This window comes from Dryobates pubescens, chromosome 3 (assembly GCF_014839835.1).
Source record: "Dryobates pubescens isolate bDryPub1 chromosome 3, bDryPub1.pri, whole genome shotgun sequence".
In the NCBI taxonomy this organism is placed as follows: domain Eukaryota; kingdom Metazoa; phylum Chordata; class Aves; order Piciformes; family Picidae; genus Dryobates; species Dryobates pubescens.
In genome coordinates this window covers 3622396-3641059 of record NC_071614.1, presented here as the reverse complement: position 1 = coordinate 3641059, position 18664 = coordinate 3622396, and the positions used below count along the sequence as shown (strand labels likewise).

Here is an 18664-nt window from a genome sequence, read left to right as displayed (position 1 = left end):
GAACTCTCTGTTGAAATGGCATTACTTTATTACAGATCATTAACATAAAATGTCAAAATTAGCATGATAGATGGTGTTGGGGTTTTTTAATAGGAAAAAATGGGCTCACTTTTGTCAGTGAAATGTACAAAATGACAGCACTTCAAATACCTGTATCTTAACTGTTGTTAAGGAGGTATGGTCACAGGTTTTGCCATATCAGAGGGACTTTTCCTTTTTAAAAATGCCAGTGACTATCAATTTTGTCTTCAGTGTGTGTTATTCAGATTAAACAAAACCCAAAAATCATCAAATGCCAAAGGGGGGCCTGAAATTATAGTGCCAAGCTCACATTTCACTCTGTATTCTAAAAGCACAGGGCACATATTAACTAATTTACTCCACTCCTCTGTGAACTACTATTATTATCATATTACCCACAGTTAAACCCAGGCAAGGAATTAAAGTGAATTCCCCCTGGCCAGCCAGTAAGTAAAATGCTGGTGCTGGGATGAGGACACAGGGCTGAAATATCAGGATATCACATACACTTCTCACTCGTGGAATGAGCTGAGCACATGGACAATAAATGACCTGTTGTTAGCGGCAAGGTGTTTTGCAATGATGAGTACACACATGGAAAGCAAGCAGGATGCTCAGAGATGTAACTAAAAGTTTCTTACTACTTGTAAGAGGTTCAGGGCTAACCTAAGTGTATAATCACTATATAATGTTGTTGTGATTTTTGTTTACTGGAGTAATGAAGGTAATCACTCTTGGCATGCATTTATGTGCAAGGTATGAATGTTTGTAAACTGGATAACAAGCACATCAGAGGGGCTGTAGGAGGCATTAGTGAATCCAAGCCAGAGTTCCCAAGGTACCTGTTCCCTCACAATATTATGATGTTGGCAACGTATAAAACTGATGTGAGGGTAACATTCCCCTGGCAGCATACTAAATATGCTGCAAGACACATAACCAATGGATATAATTTGCAAATGTGGATGGAGAATCAGTCTTGACAGCTTTGTTTACAAAGGCAGGCAGCTATTTGCTGAGAGCAGATATGACATGCTATTCATCTTGCTGCTGCTAAGCCAAAGGGATTGCCACCATGATAACAAACTGTTAGATTTGATTGTTGGAATGCTTATGCAATGCTGGTAATAAAGGGTGTTTAAAAGCATATCTCGTTTGTTCTTGGGCAATCAGATGGTATTTCTTATAATTTTCCTGGGGCACTTAAAAGGAGAAACCTAATTAAAGAACTGCTATCTGTCTGGCTCAGCTTTAATGGGGCTGTGTTCTCTTAGTGGGTGTATGTAGGGAAAAGGAGCAGACACATCTTTATTTCCCTGCTTGCATGGGTTGAGGCAGGATGTCAAATGATGTAGTTGCAGCCTCCACCCTGCAGTTCCTCTGTTTCAGCTGGGGTTAGCTCCACACAACTTCTGAAACCAGAAAGTACACACAACCCTAACAATCTCCTAAGTAAAGCCCAAGGTGATAGCAGAGAAAAAAGACAGGAACAAAACTAAAGCCTTGTGCTGGATCCAAAATAAAACCAAGTTCAAGTTGATGAGAATGAAGTGGCAGAGGGAAGACATCAGTGAGTCCTTGCAGGTAGTGCTGAGACATTCAGGGAGCTACGAAAGGGGGATTCTGCCCCTTGTAGGTAGTGCTGAGACATTCAGGGAGCTAAGAAAGGGGGATTCTGCCCCTTGTAGGTAGTGCTGAGACATTCAGGGAGCTAAGAAAGGGGGGTTCTGCCCCTTGTAGGTAGTGCTGAGACACTCAGAGAGCTAAGAAAGGGGGGTTCTGCCCCTTGTAGGTAGTGCGGAGACATTCAGGGAGCTAAGAAAGGGGGGTTCTGCCCCTTGTAGGTAGTGCTGAGACACTCAGAGAGCTAAGAAAGGGGGGTTCTGCCTTCCCTTTGAGCACCAGGAGAATGGGTCAGCAAGAGGAATGCATTTGTCATCAGCCCCCTGCTTCAAACAATATTGAAAACACTATGCACTCCTAAATACCTGCAGCTTTGCAGCTCCCACCAGCATGCTGCTCACACATTTTCTACAGAGCTTGTTATTAAAATGTAAAAAAGGAAAAATAACATACTGCCCAGTGCACAAATACAGGACCAGAGTGAACTGCAGCCCCCTGTTTGCACATGCCTCACTCATGGATTTAACCAAGGAGAAGTACACTAAAATACTTGGTGGTGTAGCTGCTACACATTATAGCTTGGCCCCTTACTGAAGGCTGATGCTGACCTCCCTTCACACCTCCTGGTCAGCAGACTGGAAGGACTCATGAGTAAATATATTCTGCAGAGGTAGGGGCAGGGAGGAAAGCTACACCATTCAGTGCTTGAGCTGCTGTGGCTAATTCAGCCTGAGTGCCGTGGTAATTCAGGCAGCAGCCTGCATTTTGAATTGAGTATTGATCATTACATGGAAGTTTACACAAGCAGGACAAATCCAAACCCCAAACATTCTGCAGCCAGGCTCCCTAGAGCAAGACAGAGGGAGATGAGCTGCTTTACTCTCAGCTGTTCTTGCTCACAGTTACAGGTGATGTTGTGAATAGCACGTACTGTGCCCAAATACAGCTGAAACTCTTGGAATTCAAGCAGACCTTGGGTTTAGAAGCAGCTGTGAGATGGAGACTCACAGTCAATGGCAGCTTCAAGTTGCATGAACAATAACAACGCATTGTTTAAGGCGGACAGAGCTTCACCCTCGTGTTGTGCTGCACTGTAACAGGACCTTGGGAACCTGTGTTAATTAACAAAATTTTAAGTAGTGTCAGCGGATTCTGAGTACTGCTACAGATCAGAGCAATAACAGCTTTATTCTACTTATTGTATGGATATGGATTTAGGAAGAGTTATGATCAATAAGTGGGGTTTAAAACTTTTGTGTCCCCAAAACCTTTTGAAAGCTGTGAAATATTTTACTGGACTGACGAGATCAATGCATGTCATAATAACCTGCTCCTAGCAAAGCACAGAAAAGAAGTGTCTGGAATGGGGTAATTTGATGTTCATTTCCAGAGGGTCTTGGCTTACTTCCAGACAACACAATTTCTTATGCATGCTTTATTCTACTCCTATTGAGCACTCTTATTGAATTAGATAATCTTAATCAGGTGTTTGTCTTGCCTTAGATGTTATTTATAAATCAGGGGTTATGGTGCCTCAAAATGTAAAGAGTTGTGTTCAAGGATAATCACTTAATGTGCCCTTAAACATCATCCTGGGGCCAGGGTGCTGGTTTCATGAAAGGGATCTGGAACATGAAGAAGTCCCTGGGTGTTCCTGATCAGCTCAGGTCTGCAGCTTGTCTTGCAGCTGGGGGATCTCTAGCTGCTGCTTCAGTGTGTTGGTTATTCATCTAAGGCAGAGGCTAGGCTGTCACTGGTCTTGATGGTGAGAAAAAAAAGATCATATTTTAGTAGCTAAATGAAAAAGGTGAGACATTAATTGGGTTGCTCCATGCTTCTTCCCAGAGGCAACAGCTGGGCAGTGTGGCATAATTTAATAGAGTGATCCAGCATGTGATGCCTGGGTGAGAATAACTCACCAGTTAGTAGTATGAGGAGCAACTCCACAGAAAGGGCCAAACAGAAAAGCTATCCATATGCCCAGGCTTTAACAGCTGCTTGCATATTCACCTGGAATTAAAATATTGCTGGTTTTGACCAGGAGTAAGAAAAACTTTTGGCCAAAACTGGTCATCTAATGTTTCACATAGAAGGAGGTGAGCTGCATTTGCCTCCTCCTCCCTCTTCCACAGACTTCTAGCCTAAAGAATGAAAGGCAAAATGCACCTCCTGTCAAAGGTGGCCACACAAGGTGGGGTGCCTGTGCACTGACCACAGCACAAAGGAGCACCCCACCATGTGGCAGGAGCTGATGGTTGGCTTCTGTCCACCAGGAATAATGCAGAGAGCAGGTCTTGGCAGTACCAAGGATATATGATGCAGCTTATCTCTCTAGCTCATGGGCTTTACTTAAGGCTGCCTGATGGATAGGCAGGCTCCTTCACATTTATTACCTTGCTTTATATCTTCAGACTTCTCCCCCCCCCAACACTCAGGAGGACATCAGTTCCACTTTATTTTTTAAATTTAAAAATGAAAACAAAAATTTATCTGCAAGCCCCACCATGGCTCCATGAGTTAAGCTTCAAATCACCCACTTTTCTTTCCCATTCCCAGGAATGCTTGCAGGAAGCAGAAGGTCCATGCTAATAACGTGGATGGAAGAGCCCGAGCACTGCAGGTTCTCTTCCTTCCTCACACACCTATGCCTTGCAACAGGCACCTTCTGCACAGATAACTTCTAGGTAATAACTAGAGGAGCTGATAAAGCACCTGTTTCTCAAGAGCATGCCAAAGCAACTTGGTCTAGCACTAACCTCAAGGAGCTGGCTTAGCACCAAAACACCTTCTACTACCCTGCCCCTTACAGCCTGGGAAGCAGACCTGTGGGCAAAGTGAGGACTCCCAGATGGGATCTTTGAACTGCTGAGGCTTAATGAATTAGGAGAATGAGCTTTTAAGGGAGGCCGTTTTGGCAAGGAGCTTCTCAGTTTGTGCCTGGTCTGACAACTCTAGCATGGGCTACTTTAGTTACTGCTTTCTTAAAGGGTCACTTATAGATACATGGTCCCCTAGGCTGAATTATTTTGTTCATCTCATCTCTATACAAATGACTGAAGTCTAACTACTCATCAAAGAAGACTTTGTACAAGTTCTTTTGTATGTACGTCAATTTCTGCTGAGATGTGAATGAAGGGAAATTCTCTCCACTCTACTGTTTCAACTGGTGTGACATGATTACGTGTGTACAGGTCTCGGGAGGAAGGAACAGCTGAGGGATCGGGGGTTGTTCAGCCTGGAGAAGAAGAGGCTGAGGGGAGACCTCATTGTTCTCTACACCTCCCTGAAAGGAGGTTGAAGCTAGGTGGGGGGCAGTCTCTTCTCCTAAAGGACCAAGAGAACATGGGTTCAAGTTGCAGTGGGTGAAGCTTATTTGGACATTAGGAAAAATGTCTTCCCCAAAAAGGTTGTCAAGCCCTGGAACAGGCTACCCAAGGCAGTGGTGGAGCTGCCATCCCTGGAGGAGTTTAAAAGCTGTACAGGTGTGGTGCTGGGGGGCAAGGGTCAGGCGTGACCTGGTAGTGCTTGGTTAACGGTTGGACTTGATGATCCAAAAGGTCTCTTTCAACCAAAACGATTGAGTGCCTGAACTGAAGGACAGGAGTCAGTAAGATGGAGACTTCTAGGATGAACAATGCAGTACTGTGGCAAAACCTGCACTTTGGGAAGGTACCTCAGTAATCAGCAGACAACTGGATTTGTATATCACTAAGCACATGAGGAGCAACCTTTGGAAGAAAATCCGTGCACCAGCACAGGCAACGCGATAAAGGTGTACCTGAAATTAATTCCTTGATGGTGCTTGGTGGCTGCCAAGTGCAGAATACAAAGAAACTGATCTTCACGATCCCTTCTACCCTCTGCAATTAAAAAACCCAAACACCTTAATTTAACAGGAGTCACCAGCCAGCTCCTGAGGCACGGCCAGGCAGCTGTAAGTTGAGCATAGCGCTGGATGCCCAGCAGCGTTTGGCACTGGCAGAGGTGTGGGGGGGTTCAGCACAGACCCAAATTAACTCCAGTGAAGTTGCCCCGCATCTGCCAGGGCCGGAGGCACAACCCTGGGGTGGGAACAGCGTCCAGCGTTGCACCCCCCGCGCTGCTCTCCCTCCCCTCCCTCCCTGGGCGCCTCTCGGCCGAACAAAGGCGGCAGCAGCGGATCCCCTTTGTGCAGCGCGGGAAAGGGCGAGGGGCAAACCCGCCCGCCCGGGGCTCCCCGCCCCACCAGCCGGGCCCGTTGGCGCTGGGCGGACCCCGCAGCCCCGGCCCCCGCGCCCGGCTCGCCTCGGCAGCGTGTCGGGAGGAAGCGCCGGCTGCGCGGAGGGCGGGCGGGCAGGCAGCTGCCAGGCGCTCGGCTCCCCCCGCCCCTCCGTCTCCTCCCCTCCGCCGCCGATCCTCCGCCCCCTCCTCGTCCTCCTCTTCGCGGCGGTGGCGGCTGCTTTCTCGGCCCCGGCTCTTCCCCGCGGCTTCTCCTCGCTCCTCTCCGGGAGGCTCCAGCGCCGCGCTGGCGAGGACGGTAAGGGCGGCAGCTAGATGCTGGGCCGGGCCGGCCGCTGCTCCGGTGCATGGCGGGGCCCGGCGTTGAACGCGGCGCCGTCCCGCAGCCGATCCCCAGCTTGCTGCCGGCGGCCCCTGGCAGGAACCCCCACAGCCGGCCCCGGTGGACACCTGGCGAGCGGCCGGCGGCGTGGGCGCGGGGCTGGCGGTGCCCCGGGGACGGGTGGGGGGCTCGCCCCCGCCGGGCGCTGCGGCAGGAGCCGCCCTGCCTAGTTCTGCCCTGCCCTGCGCCGAGGGTCGGTGGGGCGGGCGGCTCCCTCCGGTGATAGAGAGCGGCTCCCATGGGGTGGACACCGCGGGTGGGTGCCTGGGGCTGGTCGGGCTTAGTGCTCCTGCCTTTGGGGGCGGCGGTTCCACAGCTCCCAGCCAGCGAGCAGGTCGGCAGCGGGGCGGGCAGAGCGGTTTGGCTCCTATGAAATTCCTCGCTAATGTCAGGGGAAAACATATGGCCCAGGAGAAAGCGGCTGGAAGTGATAGCTGCTGGACTAACTGCTCCGAGCCGGTGTGAAGTGTGAGCTTGCTCCCCGGGGTGCCCTGTCGGGTAGGACGCGGGGCCGAGCACATGGTCGCCTCCCCGGGGACCGCCCTCGCCCGGGTCCGCTTCGCATCTGTCACAGCACCGGCTGGGATCGGGCCTGCCCACGCTTGCTTTCGGGGCACAGTGCGCCTCTGACCTAAAGCAAACTTCAGGTGGGAGGAGGCTTATCCAAGACGAAGTTTACTTAAAAATGCATTTCCCCCCCCTTATTTTTCCCTTACTCGGGGAAGAAGGGAGAGCAAAGGACTTATTCATGGCTTAGGATCCGATACATACATGGCAGCTCACAGGGCAGAGAAGAAGGTTAAAACTTTCAAAGACCTGGCACTGGCAAATTGACATCTCCACTGAATCGGAGCATTAAGTTTTCTAAATTCATGGTCATTTGCAGTGTTGATCCTTGCTTGTCTTTAAAGTCTGCAGTTACTGTCTCCAGATACGTGGGGATGAAACATCTCCTTTGTGTTTAAAATGACAATGCTCTTGTGTTTTGCAAGCAGCAAGGCAACTTTCTTCTTTAATGTAGGCCTTCTTATCACTTAGCTCGTACTCGCTGTGTTGGTAAATCTGCCACTGATTTGTTGGGTGCGTTTGCAAAGGTCACTTGAGTTCAAATGCTTTTTCTTCCTGTAAAATGCCTGTATGGTTTTGCTCTGATGCCGGGGTCAGGTTTGCCGTGTATCATTTATTTCACATTCATACTTCTGTGCCATAAGAGCCGTGCTTCCTAAAGCAGCTTGTCCCTGGTTCTGCCCACAAAGCCCAGCTCTCTGATGGTGGTGTGCAGGAGGTGCACAGCCTGGCTTGTGTCTGATGTTAAGTGTCCTACTTAGCTGAAAATGTTGAGAGCTCTAAAAGGGTCAGTGTAATCCATACCACACGTGCGCTCAACTGACCTAGAATTAACAAGATAAAACACTTTAAAGTCATTCTGGAGTTAAAGGTGGCACATTAGTTCCTCATGTGTGACTAACAGAGTTAATTGTCTTTTTATGTGTCCACTGCCATGCTCCAGAGTTCAGAGGGTGGCTGAACCCAAAGAGAGGGAATGGTTTGAAGCTTGAGGAGGGTAAAATTAGACTAGAGATTAGGACAAAATTCTTTACAGTGAGGGTGCTAAGACACTGAAACAGGTTGCTAAGAGAAGTTGTGGAGGAGTTCAAAGCCAGGGTGGATGAGGCTTTGAGCAAGCTGGTCTAGTGGGAAGTGTCCCTGTCCATGGCAAGGGGGGCTGGAACTAGGTGACCTTTAAGGTCCCTTCCAACCTAAACCATTCTGTGACTCGTATGAATTGAACCTGCTAGACCAGTCGTGGGAACAGAAGGCACGAGCGGCATGAATGTGCTCCTTGGGGAGATGTACTTGTTGGTGACAGTGGCCAAAGGGAGGTGGGTGCAGAGACCACCAGCAGTCCTTCAGAGACAGCAGGCAGCCCTTGACATGATGTGGGGCAAGTGGAGCTGACTGCGCTCTATGCCCTGCCAGACTTCTCTTGTAGGTGCATTGGAAACGTAGTGTCAGTTTCCCTTCTGCGGGTTGCAGCCTCTGAGCAGGAGGTAGGAGGCAGGTGCTAGTGTACCACAGTGTAGGTAGAGGTATACCAGGAATGTGGTGGTTAGTGTGATTTACTGCCTCGATGGAGCTGATAGCCTACGTAGCATGTTCTTGCTGTTGCACAGAAGGCCTGGACCGCCCTCATGCCAGTGCAGCCATGTGAAGAAAATGGTATCACAAACTCAAGTTGAGAGAAATGGTGCTCTGCAGATTCGTGTGGAGGTCATTCACTGTCACTTTGCCACAGCAGCTCTCTCCGTGTCCTACTGTAGCACCTGACCATCAGCACCATCCTTCCTTCCACCTCACGGGCTTGTGGTGAGCACACTGGAGATGTCAGATCTCAAATTGTTGCTGCAGGCACTTAATACGGGTTCAGTCTTCCAGTGGGTGGGAGATAGTTTTGAGTTCAAGGTTAGTGTTATCCTCCAAAATCTGGAGGGTTAATATTGATTTAGTGAGGCAAAACTGAGTCAACTTGCAAGGTGTAGCCTTGCAAATGTGTTCTGGCTGCTCAGAGCTCAAGAGCACCTTTGAGGTACTAGAAGGAGTGTGTTCCTCAAGTGTGCTTTTGTGGGTATGTTTTCCAGTGGAGACAGCTGATTGGAAATCAGTCCATGAAATATCAGAGGGTCAGTTTCATCCATTAATTGGAGTGGAATGCAGGGTAAATAAAGGTTCGTGTTTGAACTCTGGGTAAGGAATGTCTCTGGTCTCTCCATGGCTGACACTGGGTCTTGCTTTCCACTGCTAGAATCCGGCTCCATTCCACAAAGCCTTAAACCCATGTGTTGATTAACCACAGGTTCCTTATTTTAATTAAACTGAGGCATACGTGTATGTCAGCTACAAAGTGGTTTGATTTCAAGAATGCTTTGTTTTAGCAGGGCAAGAAGAGCTAGTTTGTGAAGTCCACAGGGCTGAAGAGATGTGGAGTTAGAGGCTTTAAAAAAAAAAAAAGGAAAAGGCTTGGTCTGCCTTAAGTGGAAGGTACAACAGCTGCTTGGAAACTGCATGTGAAGGAGGAGGAAAAACTTGCCAAGTGGGGCTTTGGACCTTGCTGCAAGAATAAGATACTGCAAGTTACCAGAAAACCTGTAAGGAATGAGGTGAAGGAGGGGATTGATCATCAGAGGAGGAACTGCAGGGGTAGCACATGAATTGCCAAAAGCAATGCATGAAGAAATTTAAGATGAAGAGGGGGAAAAAAAACTGAAGGAGAAGAGAACTTGGCTATGATGTTGGGAGGACCAGAGCGTAGTTGAAAATGTGTCTAATACTTCCAAAATCAGCAATTGTAACCAGTTTTAGATAGAGGTGAGGGTTTGAAGGTGGGAGAAAGGGTGCCAAAGAGAAATGACCAGAATGAATGTCTTATGCCTGCTTCCAGATCTAAGACAGGCTGTGGAATCAAAGGGTCTGAAGGAGTTTGCACAGGACAGTGGAGCCAGGTTAAAAAATGAAAGGATTGGTTGTTATCCATCAAATTGAATGTAATGGTTGTGATAGCAATATAGGAAAAGAAGTGTACTTGCATTTATTTTAAAGGGAGAAGAGAAGAAAATCTTCATGCATTTTCCTCTGGTCTCAATAGTATTCAAGGATTTAGGGCAAATTTGGAATGGAAAAAGTAATTAAGTATACAAAGATAAGTGGAAAACAGGATAAAATGCATCATGGCTTTGCCACAATTAGGTCATGGAAGACTAAAGTTGCATTATTACTGGTTAAGTACTGAATATCCTAGACAAAAGGAGCAGAAGGGTTCAGTTTGATACACACCATGGCAGGCATGACACTGAAAATGACTAAAGTGGAAGTATGGGGCTTGGCTAAAGAATGGTGAGGTGTCTCTTGAAGGAGAAATTGTGACTGTCAGCATGTGAATAAAGGAATCACTGCTCCGAGTTGGCAATAGTGGAGGGCTGGTTTTCTCAGGGCCCTGTACAGGCTCAGTCTGCTGAGGATGATTGCTGATGAGGCAAAGATAGGAAACTCAGTCAGCAGCAAGTGGGGTTGGATTATTGCACAGGAAGAGCTGAATGCCTGTGATGACTGAAGCAACAGGAATGAGAGGAAGTTAAATAGCTCCAAAAGTGAAGTTATCTACTGAGTGATTATTAACAACACATCTGCTATCAGCTGGCAAGGCATCCTTTAAAACAGGCTTGGAGGAAAAGGCCTGAATGGCATGGTCTGACTGATGGTGAGCATGAAATGAAAGCTCTCGGTGAGAGCTCTTCAGCAGAAACAGGCAAGCTATTCTGCAAGGCATTTGGGAGACTTCATGTCAAGTGCTGCACAGAGGTCTGGTCACTTGGGTACAGAAAATACTGAGTGGAATGTGGACAGAGACATGCAGGCTGCAGAGAGGATGGGGTGTGATGGAGTTAGATGAGAGACCAAAACTTAACCTGCGCTGGGCTTTGTGGCTTAGTAATGGCAGAGAGGGGAGATGGCAGCTGCTTATAAATCCCCTGGGGCAAATTCTTGGGGAGGAGGAAGGGTCATAAACTGAAAGCTCATCTGTAGCTTTGGATTTAAAAACTTCATATCCAGGAGGGGTGATTTGGTGGCTTGTTGAATGTGTGTACATGGGGAGTTCAAGATGAGTTCCCTAACTGTCAGATTCTGGATGCCCTTCCAGCTGTACGTCTTTCAAGTTGTAGTTTGTGTTTGTTTGCATGTGGCTGTTAGGGAAATGGGCAGCTCAGGTGACTCAAGCTACCATAGCTTTATCAACTTTTTATACTTCAATCTTCACTGCTAGTCAAGAGAAATAGAAAATGCTTCAGCAAAAGAGGTGTAATGAGCAGAAAAAGTTATTTTTGGGTGGTATGTGTTGTCCAGCCACTTGATGGTGGATGCAATTTATAACAATTGAAAAAAACACATTCATGGCATGAGTAGCTGCCTGCTTTTTCTTCTTAGTGCATAATGGAATCAAGGCTAACCCATAAAATATTAAAGATAACCACAAATTAATATATGTGGGACAGAAAATGCATAAATGGGCATGCAGGCTGGAGGTCAGGGTGGGTGACTTGGACCCATAAATAAATAAAAGGATTATGCTCTCCTTTTGTGTGTGCTTGTATTTGTCTGCCTGATTTCATGCTCTCTGATCTTAGAAGTGCTTGTGACACTGGCTGCATCCTCGTGTTCCAGGGCTCAATAGAGTTGTTTTGCAGGTGTAGTACCTGGCCTGGTGTATGTGGTTTGAAGGCTACACTATGCTGACTTCATAGAATCATAGACTGGTCTGGTATGGAAGGGACCTCCAAAGGCCATCTAGTCCAACCCCCTCTGCTGTAAGCAGGGGCATCCTCAACCAGATCAGGTTGCCCAGGGCCCTGTTGAGGCTCAGACTTGATTTGGTTGTTGCTATAGCACCAGGGTCTGTCCATTTACAAGCTCTCCTGTAGCTAGGCTTTGTGTGCCCGCTCAAACTTCTGGAAGTGTGGAGGTGACTCTTCAGAAAGGAAGAAGAAGGTGTGTCATCTCTGTGACTGTATCTTGAGAAGAATCCTTAAAAAAAACCAATAAGGTGCTTGGAGAGTGTTTTCCATCAAAGCAAGATCAGCGTCTTCATGTTGCCTGATGTCTCTTTGCTTTGAATTTATAAAGCAGGTGTCTTCCTTCCTTAGAAGTAATCCAGTTGCAAACTCCTTTCCAGCACAGTTTATTAAAAATCTGAAGTATTAAATTTTAGGTGTTTACTTTGACTGTATGTTTTTCCTTCAGAGGGGAGCTGTGTAATCAGCTCAGTGTCTCAGCATGCCCCACAGGAAATAAACGGAAAGAGATTGTGTTGAGCCATCAAAAGAATAATTGAACAATCCCAGGGAAAATTGAATTTATTGTCTTGGTAGCTTTTAGCATGTGTTACTAGGCTAGCTTATTGTGATTTTTCATTTGCTCTTATATTGCCCCTTTCTATGATTGTTGGGTGTATCATTAAAAGAGATGAGACCAGGGCTCTGCTCTGGGTTTGTGCAGCGGCTTTCGCTGGGCGGCCTTCACGTTCCAGGTATTAGTGGATGAGGTGGAAAAGTGATTTCAGCTTTACAATGGAGAGGTTCAGCCCGTATTCAAACAAGTGCCTAGCAAATCAGGGAGCAGAGCACTTGTTCTCCTGATGCTTTGCTGTGTTCTTCAGAAAGAAAATCGCTCAAATAATTTCCTGTTACAATTGGAGGTCTTGGAAAAGCCTGCCTCAAGAAATGGGAGGAAATGTTTTAATACTTTATTGGGCAGGGAAGATAACAGCAGCAGCCAGTATTGTCTGCAGCTGAAGCAAATGGAAAGGAACAGCCTTCATCTTGTTAATAAGGCAAGGAACTGTCTGTTTGTGGTGAGCATGGTCAGGCTGGGAAGCAGAGAAATGGACTGAAGCAAGGAGCTAGTGGTTAAAGAGATGGAGGTAGAACCTGGAACGTGCATACCTGAAAGCAAATGTGATTGAGAAAGTGAGAGTTGTGGAAAGCTTGAATGAACAAACTGGTGAAGAGGGAAATGAAGGAGAAGTGCTTACATATTACACATGAACTCAGCGTGCACATTAACTGGTGTCCAAATTGGATTGGAAAGCTCATGTTTTATTCATGGCTGTGATGTAACTGTGGGATATCTATTAGCTCCTTGGGGTTGAACTGTTTAGAAAAGCACATTTTGCATGAAGAGAGGTTACAGCGGGGGAAGGAACAAAGCAGAACCTCAGAGCAAACTGCAGGAGAACCTTTTAGATGTGAGAATCTGTAAATTGCATGGTGTCTTGCATCATTTCAAAACAAAGCACGAGAAAAGAATTGTGGACAGGAGGAGGAGGAGAGAAAGGATGTTCTACGCCTTTCCCAGTGGTTTAACTTTCAGATATCCACATGGGTTTGTGCACACAGGAGCTGAAGGAGTGTCCCTGTGCTGTGTAAGGACCTTTGGTAACAGTCTTCCTCCACTGTCCAGTGCCTCGCCATGGTATTAGATGGGTCTGTTTTAAATAACCACCCAAATTCATGAGTGGACCCTGACCTTTGGATTTGTGATGACCTTTGTATGTTGTCCTTCTCTATTTGACAAGTGCATGTTACCATTTGGGGGAGGTCAGGGGGCCACTAGCAACCAAACAGTTTCTTGGATCTCTTTATGGATGTATTCAGCTTCAGCTGGGATGGAGGAGAATCAGTTAATAGCTGGGTGAAGCACTTTTGAGATGGTGATGATAATATGCATTTTATTTGTACTTGATATATATATACTTTATCTATCTATCTATCTAAAAAACAATGTTGCTGTTGTCATCTATTTGACAGACTTATTTCTCCTGTCCACCTCCACTGGCTTCTTAAAAAAATACCTTAATTAAGAACAGTTTGTTATTTCCCACGTGTGCACACCACATTTAGAGAGAATTCAAATATAATAGTAAGCTTTGTAAATTAGTCATGTAAGTACAAGTAGCTAAAATGTGACACATTTCACTTGCAGGTTGTTTTTAATGGCAAGATTGTTGTTATCTCTGGTGTTTTGCCTTTCTGAGCTGTGATGTTACTGAAGTGTGTGGCTGTGGAGTTCTCCCAGTGGGTCTGAGGGAGCTGGGGTTGTTCAGTCTGGAGGAGAGGAGGCTGAGGGGAGACCTCATTGCACTCTACAACTGCCTGAAGGGAGGTTGTAGGCAGGAGGGGGTTGGTCTCTTCTCCCAGGCAACCTGCACCAGAACAAGAGGACACAGCCTCAAACTGTGCCAGGGGAAGTTTAGGCTTGAGGTGTGGAGAAAGTTCTTCCCTGAGAGTTGATAGCCATTGGAATGTGCTGCCCAGGGAGGTGGTGGAGTCCCCATTCCTGGAGGTGTTCAAGAGGGGATTTGATGTGGTACTTGGTGCCATGGTTTAGTAGTCGTGAGGTCTTGGGTGACAGGCTGGACTTGATCTTTGAGGTCTTTTCCAACCTTATTGATGCTATGAAATATTTCTCCACTGAAAGGGTTCTCAAACATTGGAATGGTCTGCTCAGGGCAGTGGTAGTCACCAGCCCTGGGGGTGTTCAAGCAGCCTGTGGACCTGGTGCTTAGGGACATGGTTTAGTGTTGACCCTTCAGTGCTGGGTCAAAGGTTGGACTGGATCTTGAAGCTGTCTTTCAACCATGTATATTCTGTGTGGTTCTGTGGTTTGGGATATTGAATGAGAATTGCAGGGGGTGACAGTCTTGAATGGGTTTAAATGGTATGCAGTGTGAGTGGGGCTTGGATTGCTTTTGCTCTGTTTAGATTGGATGCTTTTTCACTGAAGGTGACTTGTTGGACTTCTTGACCCAAAAATGGACACAACTTAGTGATAAATCTAGTAATGCCATTCATTAATGTTGCCAATCACAAACTTGAATCCCAGTTCCACAACATGTGAGATTTCTGTGATGTTTTTGCATAGATCCTCGGGAGATGTTTGCAGATGTGACGTTCTGCTCGCTCGAGAGTGCCTGAAAGACCTTCACACACACTGTGGTGAAGGACTTCAGGTGGTTTGATTAGCTTTTACTTTATTTATTGTTACTGTGCTGTCCACATGTTGCAACATGTGCTGTGCAGGCTCATGGGGCTGCTCCTTTTGTAGTTTTGGGTCCTGTTTCAGTACCTGAAATTATTTATTGGGCTGAGTTGCTGAAGCTTTAGCTGAAGAGAACCCTCAAGATCTTTCTGCATTGAAAGCCACACAATTCAGGTATTTCCCCCCCCCCCCTTTTTTCCTATTTGCTGAACTGTGAGGAAAAGAAGAAATTGACTCCAGTGAAGCCCAGCGTATAGGAATGCACAGTGTAAACACTTCAATTTGGGGAGAAAATGTTGTTTCTCTCTAATCTTCACTGTAGGAATTTGAGGTGTTCACTTGTGATTGTAATAGACAAATTTGATTATTTAGGAAAGAAAAAGTTTCTGTGTTTTTTCCCCTTCCCCCCCCCCCCCCCCCCCCGATGGCCTGCTTATTATAGCAAATTTGTGCTATCACAGTTTCTATTTTAGGAATGAGAGATCTCCTTTTTTCCTGTTTAATTTGAAAGATGATCACTGTCATCTCTCTCTTCCTTCCCTCTCCATCCCCCTTAAATCAAAACAAACCCTTCAGCCCTGAAACAAAAGTGTCTTTGTTTTAACATTTGTTTTATGAAATGGCTTAAATCCTTTGGGAAAAGCTTTCCTCTCACAGGAAGGGGGGAGGGGGGAGTGGGGAACCCAACCACCACCAACCCACTCTCCTAAAGCCCCAACCAGCAAGTCAGTTACCAGATATCACAATGTTTTGCTATCTGACTAGTAGCAGATTGCATAAAAGAAGCCATTTCTCATCTTAATGAATGAAAAGTGCAATTGCAGAAGTGCACACAAATAGACATATGGTTTTCACTCAGCACATGTAAGATGGGGAACATTCAGGATACAGCTTTGCTATATACCTTTCATAGGGCTTCTTTGGGCTGTTGCTGCTGGGAGTGGAATTTTAAATGGGATCTTTCAAGGCTCTGAAAGATGAGGGAAAAACAACTGCTCTCTGCAGTTCTGATTTTTAGCTGTTGAAAACATTTAGTCCTAAAAATCTCTTGGTTTTACATCTTTTACATACTTTCAAACTATGTTCTGATGCGATGGCTCCAGTTGTGAAGCCTGGTGCACTAGGCAGATTGTGAATTACCCTCCTCTGATCTAGGAACCTTTCACCTGACAGCAAATACGACTTAAATGAGTGAATGAACCATAAAGACCAAGAACTACTTGAAATACCTCATCCTGTTAATTTGTCTGCATGGGTTTTATGCAGAAAGCCTATTAAAGAACAGGAGTGCTGATGAGGTAGAACAAAATGATTGCAGCAGACTTTCCCCCAGATGTACTGCAAATGCAAAATTGAGTCAGTGGCCTACTGTTTTCCATGGTTTGTGTTATTATGTGGGGGAGTGATCAAGAATGAAGGAAAATTTTCCCAAGTGAATGCTGAATGTGAATGAAAACCTAGAGGCCTCCCTTAATGCCAGAATGGAAGGATTTATTTTCTGCAGAGTGGGAAATCAGACACTGAACTGAAGCAGGGGTATAGGACTGTCCTAGAGGAAAGTTTTTAAGTGTTACATGGAGAATTTGGAGTTGTGGCTTCCCTGGGATCCAGTGGTGCCTTGCATGGTATCTCCTGATGCTTTGGGCAGCTCTGGGACTTTGTTTGGTTGCCAGTGCCTCTGTACCTTGCATTGTCGCTGTCCCCAAGGCCCATGAACGTTTATAGCAAGCACTGGGCTTTGATATGTTCACAACCTGTGCAGTCTCTGGCACATTGAGCTGTGACATGGCTGTGTCCTCACACCTGGCTTGTCCATAGCATGAGGGTGAACCCATTTATATCTCTGTGGCTTTACTTTTCTGCCCTAACCTTGTAGGTACACTTAGCTTGGCCTTCTGGCGCCCAGGAGGGGAGCTGTGCGCTCCGCCATGCCTTCTGGAGCAGTGTCCTTACCACCCATAGACAGGCATGCACAGAGATGATTCTATGGAATGTTCACCTTACAGCTAAAACATTTTTAAAGTGCTCTTCATGAAGACTAGACCAAAGAATTACAGGCTTTGGAGAGATAGAAGCTGAATTAAGTTGTGCTTTGCTGGCTAAGCGGTATTAAAGTTTTCATTACTTGGCCTCAAATGGAATAGGCAGAAGCTGTAGGGAGAGGCCCTGTCCTCCAGCTATGTTTGGTTTAATAAAAGAAAGGATTTCTCTTTCTAAACTCTCATTATCTAAGAATTACTGTGGAGGTATCAAATGATGCTGTTGAGATTGTTGCAATCAACTGATTTGATTTCCATATTGCTTCTGGATGGCTGTTACTGAAAAGACTTTTTATAAGGTGCCCTGCCCCAGTATGAAATCAGAACCTTGCACTCTTCCTCCTCCTACAAGTGCTTTACTGCATGGTGTGGGCTGCACTGCACAGCCAGAGAGTAGGGAGGGATGTTTGCCTCCTGTGCTCTCGTTAATACTGATCTAATGCTGCTAATGACTGGGCTTGCTTTGCTGCTGAATGATGGCATAGTCTGATCAGAGGAGACTGAGCTGTAGAGTGGAAGAGCTGCCACCACAGACCTATGCTTGCTTGTGTCCCCTTTTTGCTGCAGGGCCAAAACATTTTCCTTGAAACCTCTTTCCTGTGGGTGTTACAGCCGGGGTGGGACGAAGTGGAGACTGAAGGGACAGACATCAGGAAAGTCTTGGCAATGTTTGCACCTAATAGTTGTGCTGTGGCTTAGGAGTGGATGTGGTTAGTCTTGCAGTGCTGCAGCCTGGTAGCATGTCACCCACTGCTGTGGGTTAAGTTTGAGGAAATAGAGGTAGATTTAGACTCAGTGGGTAGAAGGTAGAATGTTTTTGTATTGAGGCTTCTGAAACCCTGGCCCGGGCTGCCCAGAGAGATGCCCCCTCCCTGGAAACATTCCAGGTTGTCAGGTTGGTTGGGGGCTCTGAGCAATCTAGTCTAGCTAAAGATGTCCCTGCTTACTACAAGATGAGCTTTAAAGATCCCTTTCAACCCAAACTTTTGTATGAATTGCAGTGTGAATCAGACTGGAAGGCAAGGAGACTCTGTGTTACAGCACTTGTGATACAGATACTGTCTAATGCAAAGTTAGCTGCTGTGATGTTCCAGTCTTTCTGCTATGTCTTTTCCCATGCCTAGAACTTCCACTAATTTGAAGCTGAATTTCTAATGAGAAACAAAACCTGTTCCTTAATCAGTGTGATTTGCTTTCATGGAGCACTTCATTCAACTTAGTGCAAATTATGAAAGCAGTCTGAAAATGAAGTCATCTGTCCTTAATGCTGAACCAGACTGTAGACTGCTAGCAAGCCCTGTGAAGTCCTCCTTCAAAGAAGTCTAATTCAGTACCATAATATACCGAGCTGAAAGGAGCAATAAAATAGTTCTCCATTTAGTCCTGGAGCTGCAGCACTGGATTTACTCCTCTTTCCTTAATGCCTTTCTCCTCTTCTTTTAGGCAATATATAGAATGCTGAACTTCATCCTGGCCTGCATCAGGAATAGTGTGGCCAGCAGGAGCAGAGAAGTCATTGTGCCCCTGTGCTCAGCACTGCTTAGGTCACACCTTGAGACCTGTGTCCACTTCTGCACCCCTCAGTTTAAGAAGGACATTGAGACACTTGAATGTGTCCAGAGAAGGGCAACGAGGCTGGGGAGGGGTCTGGAGCACAGCCCTGTGAGGAGAGGCTGAAGGAGCTGGGGTTGCTTAGCCTGGAGAAGAGGAGGCTCAGGAGAGATCTTACTGCTCTCTACAACTACCTGAAGGGAGATTGTAGCCAGGAGGGGGTTGGTCTCTTCTCCCAGGC

The 18664-nt window shown here is 46.4% G+C and overlaps 1 protein-coding gene across 1 annotated transcript in view; it reads left to right on the top strand.

Annotated features, from left to right (window-relative positions):
• Window positions 1-6029: 6029 nt before the first annotated feature.
• FAM110B (family with sequence similarity 110 member B) overlaps window positions 6030-18664 on the top strand; it is a 108792-nt gene continuing 96157 nt past the window's right edge. Inside the window, exon 1 of the mRNA XM_054179331.1 lies at window positions 6030-6160. The gene's annotated coding sequence lies outside the window, so the exon portion shown is untranslated. The remainder of the gene's footprint in view (window positions 6161-18664) is intronic.